Below are 11,445 nucleotides of genomic sequence, written 5' to 3'. Positions count from 1 at the left end.
GATCTTAAAGATATACTTCAGAGCTAGCAAAATACAGGTTTAAAAATAGCAAAGATAGAATTGTAGCCAGAAATAATGTTGGCTTAACCGAACTATCCAAGAAGGTAAAAACACACAAAAGGTTGGCTGATGTAAACTTTACTGAAGAAATCACTCAAAAAGTCGCGCTGCAAGAACTTTTTATAAAAGAAATATTTTCTATAACATCTAGTAGTCATAAGGCCACATCTAGGTAATTAAAGGACGAATTTGAGATTTAAATAGGTTTTCTCAATACTTTTTAGTTTGTAGGAGACGACTAAAGAAGACACAAAAATAAAACTTAGTGGGATAGTTCTAAAGTACGCAAAACGAATTAGCAGATAAAATAGTCTTTAATTCAAAATCTTAGATTTTTGTTTACTATAAACACAGGAAAAGTTCCTTTTCTAAAAAAAAGGCAGTCACAGAGTTAGTCATTCCTAGAGTTTCTTGTTATAGAGTATCAGACTGATAATGCATATCAATATGGGTGATGCCATCCTTGACTTCACAAGAAAAGTAAGAAAAAGATCTGCAAGCTGCTTATGAATATTCAATATAATTAAATACCTATGTACAGCTGTTTTGTTTTGAGAGGTAATCCAGTGTAACTATACTTAATTTGTAAGGTGAATATTTATATCACACTAACCACTCATAAGAAAGATTACGTTCTGTGATAATTTTGAATTACCACTTTTGTGGTTTTACAAAATGTCTTACAAACATGCAGTATAAATAAAAAAAAAAAAAATATCAGTTAAAATTGTGGCCTTTTTAGAAGGTTCTAGGGCCATTTCTGTCGGCATTTTCAAACAATAGTAGTATATAGTAGAGACAGAATGAGGTAGAACTACCTAAATTTCTTTTGATGCTCTCTTTAAAATGTTTGGCTCCAGAATGTTTATAATAGAGAGTGCTATACAATATATTCCTGGAGTAACAACATAAACTCTCCAGATAATTTTATAAGCCAAAGCAAAAAATCCGCAATGGTTTGAAGAAACGGGTTGAAATTTTGCGAAAAAAATTTACATGCCAATTAACCAAAACCTTTCGATATATTTAATAGAGGCAGACACTATTAAAAAGTCCATTCAAGCCCTCTAAAACTTTTGGAGTTAGTAATTCGCTGAGCGTTAGCGAAGCCTATCACTCGAGGAACTGGAATAATTTCATTTCTCTCTACCCTTATTTTGAAAAAGAACTGACCTATAGACTCAAAATTGACCTTTTCTATATGAGGAACACTGAGTTCCATGATGGTGCATGTCACTCCGTGTGACTTAGCATTAATGAAATTTTTATATAGGTCTTACGGGTAACCATGATGGCTAGGATAAAATAGTAGAACAAACATAAATTTATAAGCAAACTCACTACACTCGTAATACATTTTCACGTCTAAAATATTAACACATGTAGCCTAACTATCCCAACACAACACGTGTCGCATAAAATACTTCGCTGAGGTTTAATGCAACAATATTTCATGTATATAGCTCATTTTACTAGAGTAACAAAAAGAAGGAATATAATATGGAAAAGAAATTTTAACCCCTCCCCCCTCCCCGGAAAGCAAATTTATAATTGTGTCTGTTTGGCTTGAAAAAGGTATTATGGTCCAGAAGAATTTATTTCCGGTCTAAGTATATTTACGGTGTTATAGTATAATTTTCATTGGTGCCTTGATCAAGAAAAAAAGCTAAGGTTTAAAAAGTCTACTTGGGTCACAAAACAACCCTGCCATTGTTGTTACACTTGTTACATCCTGCCATTGTAATGTACTTCCGGTATAATTTATTTCCGGTACCGTTAGTCTGTTGAATGCATGAATGCATGATACATATTGTGTTATATGCCACTTTTCTAGGATAACGAGAAGTTGAAAAACAATGTACTGTATAGTTCGTCTAGGTTCAAAGTTATAGTTCTTTGACTATGATAATTTTTTAGCCTATTGAAACCCTATGGGTAGTTAATCTCCATACAGATGTTTTGTTTTCTTTGTAAGCCATAAGGCATACGTTTGTCAATCGGAAAAAATATATTCTTCTAGGGGTTTCAACTCTATTTCATCCCCTATATTGAGCTGCATGAAAAATGTTTTCTTTTTCTTTTGGGGCCATGAGGAAAATGTAGGTTAAATTTCGTCGTACGACATTCGGAAGTAAGAAACGAAATATAGTTCTTCTAGAGGTTGCAACCAACTTTAACCTTTATGGGTGTTTGATCTTTATGAAAATGCTTTAGTTTTTCTATGTAAGTCATGAGGATTCCGTGTGCCAAATATCACTTTTCTCTGATATCGTGAAGTTGAAGAATGATTTAGTGAATAGATTTTAATTTTGAACAATACATTTATATATTGAAGTATAGCAGTAACAAAACAGATAATAAAGATACATAAAATGTTACTTACCTCGTCCAAAAAACTTACTGGAAACACGTTTTGAGAACTTAAATGATAACAAAACGAATAATTAAGACAACGTATCCAGCTCGTTCCAGATTAATCTACGAGGACTACACTGCTTGTCAGGCCATTGATGTTCGGCTCTGTAGCGTAAGGCCAAATGTTCAATCAGGATTCATTACGGTCCTGATTGAATTGTTAGCCAAATTGTTGCGGTAATTGTTAGCCAAATACCACATCCTGTTGCAGGAGATTTACGGGAAGCGTGATTTGATTTCCCTCTGACATCCGGTAACCTGTGAAGAGGTCCTTGCAGTTAAATTTTCTTTTGGAACTGAACTTGACTATGTCCCTAAAGAGTGAAAATCAAATCCTGGATCTGTTTGCTTCCTTTATTCAACCTTGTTTGTGATCCTGGTGGATTCCCTAATAGCATTTTGGTTAGTACGACTATTTTTCAAGGAGTCAAAACAGGCGTGCCATGCATGCCGAGTGCCGATCGCCATGCAGTGCAAAACATGGCATGCGTCTAGAGTCTAGTGCCATGCACGAAACTGAGTAGAATGGCAATAAGCAAATAAAAATGATTAGCAGCTCTCTTAATAAATTCTACATGTAAAATCCTCGATGACGAGAAAAGAATAACTGTTGCCAAAATTTGTTTTTATAAAAGTAAAGACATCCAAGCATGGACCTTAAAAGAAAAAAAAACACTATTCACTATAATTATATGTAATAAACAATATAGCAAAATATAACATTGGCGAATTTCATTTCGATATACGCTGTTACCATTCTGTCTCCTGTTTACTGAATACTGTTATTGTCTCCAATATGTTTAAAACCTACTAGCATACAACATTCTAAACATATATTGCATATACGAACCAGTTTTTTGGAAAGCAAGCATTTATCTACCTCGGGTTAGGACTCACAATTTAATATAAACCACTTTATCAGATTACATTAAAACGACATGCCTTCTGTACAAGGTACAATTTGTTAGCCTTCAAAAACACAAGTCTTATTTAAAAACGACTACGTTATCAATATGGTTCTATATCCTGCGGAAGGTAATTGTTTTAGAATAGAATGCCTTCGGTTATCAGTTCCGCCATGCACTGAAGGCGACGAAAGAACATCCCTCGAGGTAGTGGGGCTACAAGTAACAAAATAAAATTCTAGAGGGTCTCTTAACAACTGCCTGAGAGAACAATCAAATATATATATATATATATATATATATATATACACAAAGCTATAGAACAAAAACGAAAACGAAAACACAATTTGTTGTTTGATATTAGATGTTAGATTGTAGGACTGTAGGTCCACGCCTAGTTTGACGAGGGTGGCTGACGTCACTTTTCTGCAGAGTAGGACAGTTAGTCCATGCCGACACCTGCGGACTAACTGTCCTACTTTTCAAAACTGACCTGGCCGTGCATTAGTTTTTCTACCTGCACTTATTCTTTATTCTGGTCAGTGATGCTTCCACTACATTCGCATAGCGTACTGCTAAAGCAGTAAATATTAACAGCAGTTTACTCAAGCTATCACATATGAAGTGGATTACAAATAGGGATTATATATTAACGAATTCCATATAGCATTATATTACTTTTTTATTAATTTGGCATTGTCCTAATGAATCATAAACATCTACAGTAAGTTTGTATTAGTTATTCCTTATATTGGACCATCGTTTGTATAATACTGTATATACCAGTAGACACGTTACTCGTAGTACACGTTAATTGCAATGGATGGTTTATTGTTTTATTAACATTGTTAATAGTTAAAATAACCATTTAGTTCATATCTAATATATCATTTTTAAAGTTGTACCAAATTAAGTTAAATAGATACGAAGAATAAATATTTTATTACCTTAAATAGTGGCTCTTGGCATATAATCCAAACAGTAAACAAAACATCTGCCTACACAGACATACTAACTTACATAATAGTGACCTTATGCCGCTAACGATACGTTGTAAATATCACTCAAACAGGAATTCGATGAACGGCTAAAACGTTGTCTAGTTTCGTTCAAACTTCCAATTGCTATTCATCGCTATATCTCGCTGCGAAAAAAAATTAACGTTATTTCAAATAGTGATCCCGGAACGACAGGAGATAACATGTTTAATTAAAAGCAGTTATAAGGACCTCGAACGCTCCAAATTCTTAAACCCTATTAGTTTTATTCCCCTTTAAAATAAACCTTTAACCGTTAAAAGTTTTAAAATTTGGTGTTTAGTTAATAAAAAGCCCTAGTTAATATTGTTTTGTTTTCTCGAACAAGGTACATACAAACTTCTGAGAAGTCTACTTCTGTCAAAGTCAAATAAACTATGCGTTTTATAACTATATAAAAGTTATATAGTACATTCCTTTGATGTCTGCATACAGTACTCATCATGCATACTCAATATTTACTAAAGTGTACAGTTAAAAGTAGACTTTTAATACAACTTTTAGTTTATTTATCTAAATATTTGTCTTACTTGTGCTCAACAGTGGTCGCAAAAAGGTTTGAAATAAGAAGTGTTGTTATTATCAAGCTTACTCTATGCTTTCACGACTAAATGTAAGGTAATTTATGATTGTGCTACTATAAAACAATGTTTACACAGAACAACTGACTAAAGTTAAAAGGCTCTTATACTATTATATAAATGTCTTTTTCTCTTTACCTGATTTTTCTGTGCATTCTTACGATATTTAATCGTTGTTCTTCTAGTCGGAGCGAAAACGTATCCAATAAAGCAACGACCACTATAATCGTTAAAGACATTCTTAAGTTAGAAATGGCGTAACTAACCTGACTTTATTTTGTGTATATAATTTTGTTTCATTCTTTTTGCAGCGGTCTTATGTAGTGTACTGAAAACTATTTAGCAGATATAGAGTTTAGATCTCGAAACATCCATTCAAGTGCTACAGTGTGAGTACGACGATCCCTTGTCAACCCCTCGTCAAAAGAAACCCGTGACTCGGACAGTGGGTCCCAGGCCGGGACCGTGGACCCACTGTCCATCCCTTAAGAAGTAGGTAAGAAATGCTGCCGGCAGTTTTATGACGTGGACCTACAGTCCGTTTACCTAGATGTTAGGAGTTAGGATGTCCTTTAGACGGTTTTCGTTTTCCTGGTGAATTTGCGTCAATTTACCTCACTTTATAGATTACTACAATAATCACTGATGTGTGAAACAAAACAGTACTTAATGAAATAATAAAAAATTTCTGATAAGTTGAACATTACAAGTATGTTTCTAAATAGGATTTATTTCCCTTCTTACGTTCTCTCCACAGGATCGTACCGAAAATAACACTAAGCCCAAACGAATTTTAGAAACATTTAAAAGTCATTGAACTACTTTACATTTTAATTTAGTTGTTCAAAATGTTTTTTGTTACGTTAGAGATATTAAACAAAAATTGTTAAAAGTAAGAATCAAGAATTAATGAGCAATATTGAAATTATATAAGGTAAAATTATACTTGTTTTAGATTGAGTAATAAATTTTCCCTCCCCAGTATTGAACAAGTTATTATCCTTAGAGAAATCATTTCCGTTATCCTGAATTGGGTAATTGATGGGATTAGACGTCATCTTAGAGTCCGGCGATCTTACTATTCCATATAACAAAACTCGATTAAATCTCAGTTTTATGCATTGTAAAAACTTCGATATGTTTTGAACGTTCGTATAGAATGTCATAATAAATGAAAATTTTTATTATATTGCTACTTAAAAAACATACTAGACCCTCTATAACAACTTTCTGATAACAATAGGCTACTTCTTGATGAGCACTTGAAACATTTAAACACCTCTAGGAAACATTTCATAGATCATAAACTTCTGAAGTTTTTAAGAATCTATTGTTTTTATGTACATTTTCTATTTTTACTACAACACGATTATTTCGTATATACACAACCAAACATGGTTTCCATCTCAATATTCACATTGAAACAATCATTCTCACCGTGGCTACGGTATGTGTAAAACATCGGTTGCTCCACCGTGCTTTAGGATCATGTTTAAGACATCTTAGTGAACTCAATTTTGCACCTGGTGAAACAATGAGAACAACGTTTTATCTAGACTACACTGGACCAGAGTAAGCTCCTTTACAGCCTGGGTGTCTCTGATGTCGAAACGATGTAAGGAGTTCGTTTGAACATCTTCTTCACCAGATCTTCTTTCATGGATCTCTTCAGAAAGACGTGGACTCCAGAGTCCAGGGGTTAGTCTGTACAATTGTCGGAATTTAGACGCTGCACTACGTTGAAGATTACACCCAGCAGGGATCGTCCTGGCTGGTTTATACCTTCCAGTTGAACCTACCACTGGGCACAGCAAAATCCGATGTGTCACTTAAATCTGGGCACCCTTATGGATGTCCAGGAGCGGCACCTCACTAACCGTAAATGTCGAGATTCTGGGGTACAAGGATAGTTCGATAGGTCTAGTCTACTGCGGGAGATGACTGTTGCAGTTGGTGGGATTCGTTCCCTAATTGTCAAAGGTTCTAGCTACCCTCAGCATAAGGGTGTGCCATCCCCTGCCTCCTTTGACTGGAGAGGCTGGTTCAGGCCTGGCCTCCCTTTCTTTCGAGGGGACATGACTTGAGATTAGTGCCCTAAATTCTTCCTCATGGATCTCGATAAGAGGTGGCTCCTACCCCCAACCTTACGCATTCAGGAGAGCAGCGCATATAAGTTCTTATAGGACTAGGTGCAATTTATAAGCTTCTTGTCCTAAGAGAGAAAAAAAGAAAAAGTCGAAGCTTAGTGCAGCATAGCTCAATATGTGCATATGAGTTCTTATATAATAGATTCTACGTCTCAGACCGGCAACTGGCCACCCTTTAACATATTTTGTGAATACAAGTAGTTTAAAAATAATTCGATTCTTGTATTGACTAGTTTTAAAAAGTTTAAAAAACTGTTTTTGAAATATAAAGACAAATGTTGTTGTACATTTATACCCGGTTCTTACCCCACGTAACACGTTACAATTTATTGTAGTTTTAGATTTTTCGTAAGCAAAAAATGGTATTGTTTCCGCCCAGGATCGAAACTGGGGACCTTCTGCGTGTTAGGCAGACGTGATAACCGCTACACCACGGAAACCCCATACCTAATATGGCAAATAAGGAGTTAATAATTTGAACAATACCAATATTCTACAAACGAATACAACATTAGTAATTATTTGGTAATAGTAGACTTTTGTAATAAACTTATATCTTAAAATTGGGTGTTTTTTTTTTTATAAAATTTTCAGAATCATGGATTTGTATCGTTTATTAACAATGATACACATTTGTGTATTAAAAAAAATGTAAAAATACTAATATGTTGTAACGGATCGTAAATTGATATTGGTTTGGAGTAAAATAGTTTTAACCTTTGGTAGTGCAACTTTTATTTTGCAGCATATAAAAGGATATGGTTCCGCCACGCTGCTAGTTACAACCTCATCTTGTTACAAGAGAAAAAAATATATGGACAATACCCGTTTATAATTCGTGTAATTCTCTGATCAAATAACTAATTGAAAATATATACAGCTTCAATATTTAATCTTATTCTTACTTTGACATTTGTATATACAATATGTTTTCACTTAATCATTGATAAAGAAAAATTTGTTTTTGGTTAACAAGATTTAAAGACCATTGGGGTTTTGGATTCTGTGATAGAAATTTAAAACTTAAAAATAATATTTCTCAAGAAAGAATTTTTTAATGATTACGAAGATTTTTTATTGAAAATATGGGTGCACCTAAGGCATTAACGAGCATTGTATAATACAATTATAATACAACTCTAAAACTTTTGGAGTTAGTAATTGGCTGAGCGTTAGCGAAGCCTATCACTCGAGGAACTGGAATAATTTCATTTATATCTACCCTTATTTCGAAAAAGAACTGACCTATAGAATAAAAATTGTTCTTGAATCTTCATTTCTATATGAGGAACACTGAGTTCCATGATGGTGCATGTCACTCCGTGTGACTTAGCATTAATGACATTTTTATATAGGTCTTACGGGTAACCATGATGGCTAGGATAAAATAGTAGAACAAATATAAATTTATAAGCAAACTCACTACACTCATAATACATTTTCACGTCTAAAATATTAACACATGTAGCCTAACTATCCCAACACAACACGTGTCGCATAAAATACTTCGCTGAGGTTTAATGCAACAATATTTCATGTATATAGCTCATTTTACTAGAGTGACAAATAGAAGGAATATAATATGGAAAAGAAATTTTAACCCTTCCCCCCTCCCCGGAAAAAAATTTATAATTGTGTCTGTTTGGCCTGAAAAAGGTATTATGGTCCAGAAGAATTTATTTCCGGTCTAAGTATATTCACGGTGTTATAGTATCATTTTCATTGGTGCTCTGATCAAGAAAAAAAGCTAAGGTTTAAAAAGTCTACTTGGGTCACAAAACAACTACTTCCTGCCATTGTAATGTACTTTCAGGTATAATTTATTTCTGGTACCGTTAGTCTGTTGAATGCATGAATGATTAGGGTTGTTGCAATATGAGGCAGTTCCAATATTTGTTATCGATATCAATATCAAGCTTGGATATCGATATACCGATATTATCGAATCCAAATATCGATATCCTTAATATCGACCGATATCGATAAATAAGGGAAGGGGAATGATTAAATTGGTGTATAACAACCTTTGATTGTATGAGTGTAACTAGTATAATCAAAGATACAACTTACGAGTTCATTTCCAAAATAATGTTTTAGTACAAGTATAACTTAATACATAAAAAACCATTATTTAAAGATAAAAAAGAAATTCCTTAAATTATTCTATTTAACATTTTTTTAAACTAAGAACCATTTTTTTGAAGCACAATTATGAAAAAAAAATTGTCAAAGTAAGAATAAAAATTACAATTTTGCATTTTAATAAGAATCTAAATTGAGTTTTATGAACAACAATTACATTTTAAAAAGCAACTATATTGTATTTTATGCTTAACTAAACAAAGCATAGTCTGGTTACTTTTTACTTAATCTGTAGAGTTAACTTCTTTGCTGGCGTTGCATTTAAAAACTGAACAAAGCAAGTTGTTTGAGTTTTGTTTTTCTAAAACTACTCGTAATAAAGCCAAAATAATAAATAATTACAACTTTACATTCAATATGATATAAAAACTCCGATATTTTTATATTTCCTCCGATAATATGGGATAACTTATAACGATATCAATATAGGAAATATCGAAACGATAATATCGATATATATATTGATATCGATAACATCGCAGCATCCCTATGCATGATACATATGTGTTATATGCCACATTTCTAGAATAGCGAGAAGTTGAAAAACAATGTACTGTATAGTTCGTCTAGGTTCAAAGTTATAGTTCTTTGACTATGATAATTTTTTAGCCTATTGAAACCCTATGGGTAGTTAATCTCCATACAGATGTTTTGTTTTCTTTGCAAGCCATAAGGCATACGTGTGTCAATCGGAAAAAATATATATTCTTCTAGGGGTTTCAACTCTATTTCATCCCCTATATTGAGCTGCATGAAAAATATTGTCTTTTTCTGTTGAGGCCATGAGGAAAATGTAGGTTAAATTTCGTCGTACGACATTCGGAAGTAAGAAACAAAATATAGTTCTTCTAGAGGTTGCAACCAACTTGAACCTTTATGGGTGTTTGATCTTTATGAAAATGCTTTAGTTTTTCTATTTAAGTCATGAGGATTCCGTGAGCCAAATCTCACTTTTCTCTGATATCGTGAAGTTGAAGAATGAGTTAGTGAATAGATTTTTAATTTTGAACAATACATTTATATATTGAAGTATAGCAGTAACAAAACAGATAATAAAGATACATAAAATGTTACCTCGTCCAAAAAACTTACTGGAAACACGTTTTGAGAACTTAAATGATAACAAAACGAATAATTAAGACAACGTATCCAGCTCGTTCCAGATTAATCTAGGATGACTACACAGCTTGTCAGGCCATTGATGTTCAGCTCTGTAGCTTAAGGCCAAATGTTCAATCAGGATCCATTATGGTCCTGATTCTATTGTTAGCCAAATTGTTGCGGTAATTGTTAGCCAAATACCACATCCTGTTGCAGGAGATTTACGGGAAACGTGATTTGATTTCCCTCTGACATCCGGTGACCTGTGAAGAGGTTCTTGCAGTTAAATTTTCTTTTGCAACTGAACTTGACTATGTCCCTAAAGAGTGAAAATAAAATCTTGGATCTGTTTGCTTCCTTTATTCAACCTTGTTTGTGATCCTGGTGGATTCCCTAATAGCATTTTGGTTAGTACGACTATTTTTCAAGGAGTCAAAACAGGCGTTGCGATGCATGCCGAGTGCCGATCGTCATGCAGTGCAAAACATGGCATGCGTCTAGAGTCTAGTGCCATGCACGAAACTGAGTAGAATGCCAATAAGGAAATAAAAATGACTAGCAGCTCTCTTAATAAATTCTACATGTAACATTCTCGATGACGAGAAAAGAATAACTGTTGCCAACATTTCTTTTTATAAAAGTAAAGACATCCAGGCATGGACCTTAAAAGAAAAAAAACACTTTTCACTATAATTATATGTAATAAACAATATAGCAAAATATAACAATGGCGAATTTTATTTCGATATACGCTGTTACCATTCTGTCTCCTGTTTACTGAATACTGTTATCGTCTCCAATATGTTTAAACCTACTAGCATACAACATTCTAAACATATACGAAGCAGGTTTTTTGGAAAGCAAGTATTTATCTACCTCGGGTTGGGACTCACAATTTAATATAAACCACTTTATCACATTACATTAAAACGATATGCCTTCTGTACAAGGTACAATTTGTTAGCCTTCAAAAACACTGCAAAGTCTTATTTAAAAACGACTACGTTATTAATATGGTTCTATATCCTGCGGAAGGTAATCGTTTTAGAATAGAATG

The 11,445-nt window shown here is 33.5% G+C and overlaps 1 non-coding gene across 1 annotated transcript; it reads right to left on the bottom strand.

Moving 5' to 3' along the window:
- Positions 1–7,511: 7,511 nt before the first annotated feature.
- Positions 7,512–7,585, bottom strand: Trnav-aac. The gene has a single exon. It is a non-coding gene; the product is annotated as a tRNA-Val (tRNA).
- Positions 7,586–11,445: the final 3,860 nt, after the last annotated feature.

This window comes from Homalodisca vitripennis, unplaced genomic scaffold (genome assembly GCF_021130785.1).
Source record: "Homalodisca vitripennis isolate AUS2020 unplaced genomic scaffold, UT_GWSS_2.1 ScUCBcl_5231;HRSCAF=11869, whole genome shotgun sequence".
Classification (NCBI taxonomy): Eukaryota; Metazoa; Arthropoda; class Insecta; order Hemiptera; family Cicadellidae; genus Homalodisca; species Homalodisca vitripennis.
This window is presented reverse-complemented; position numbering and strand designations above follow the sequence as displayed.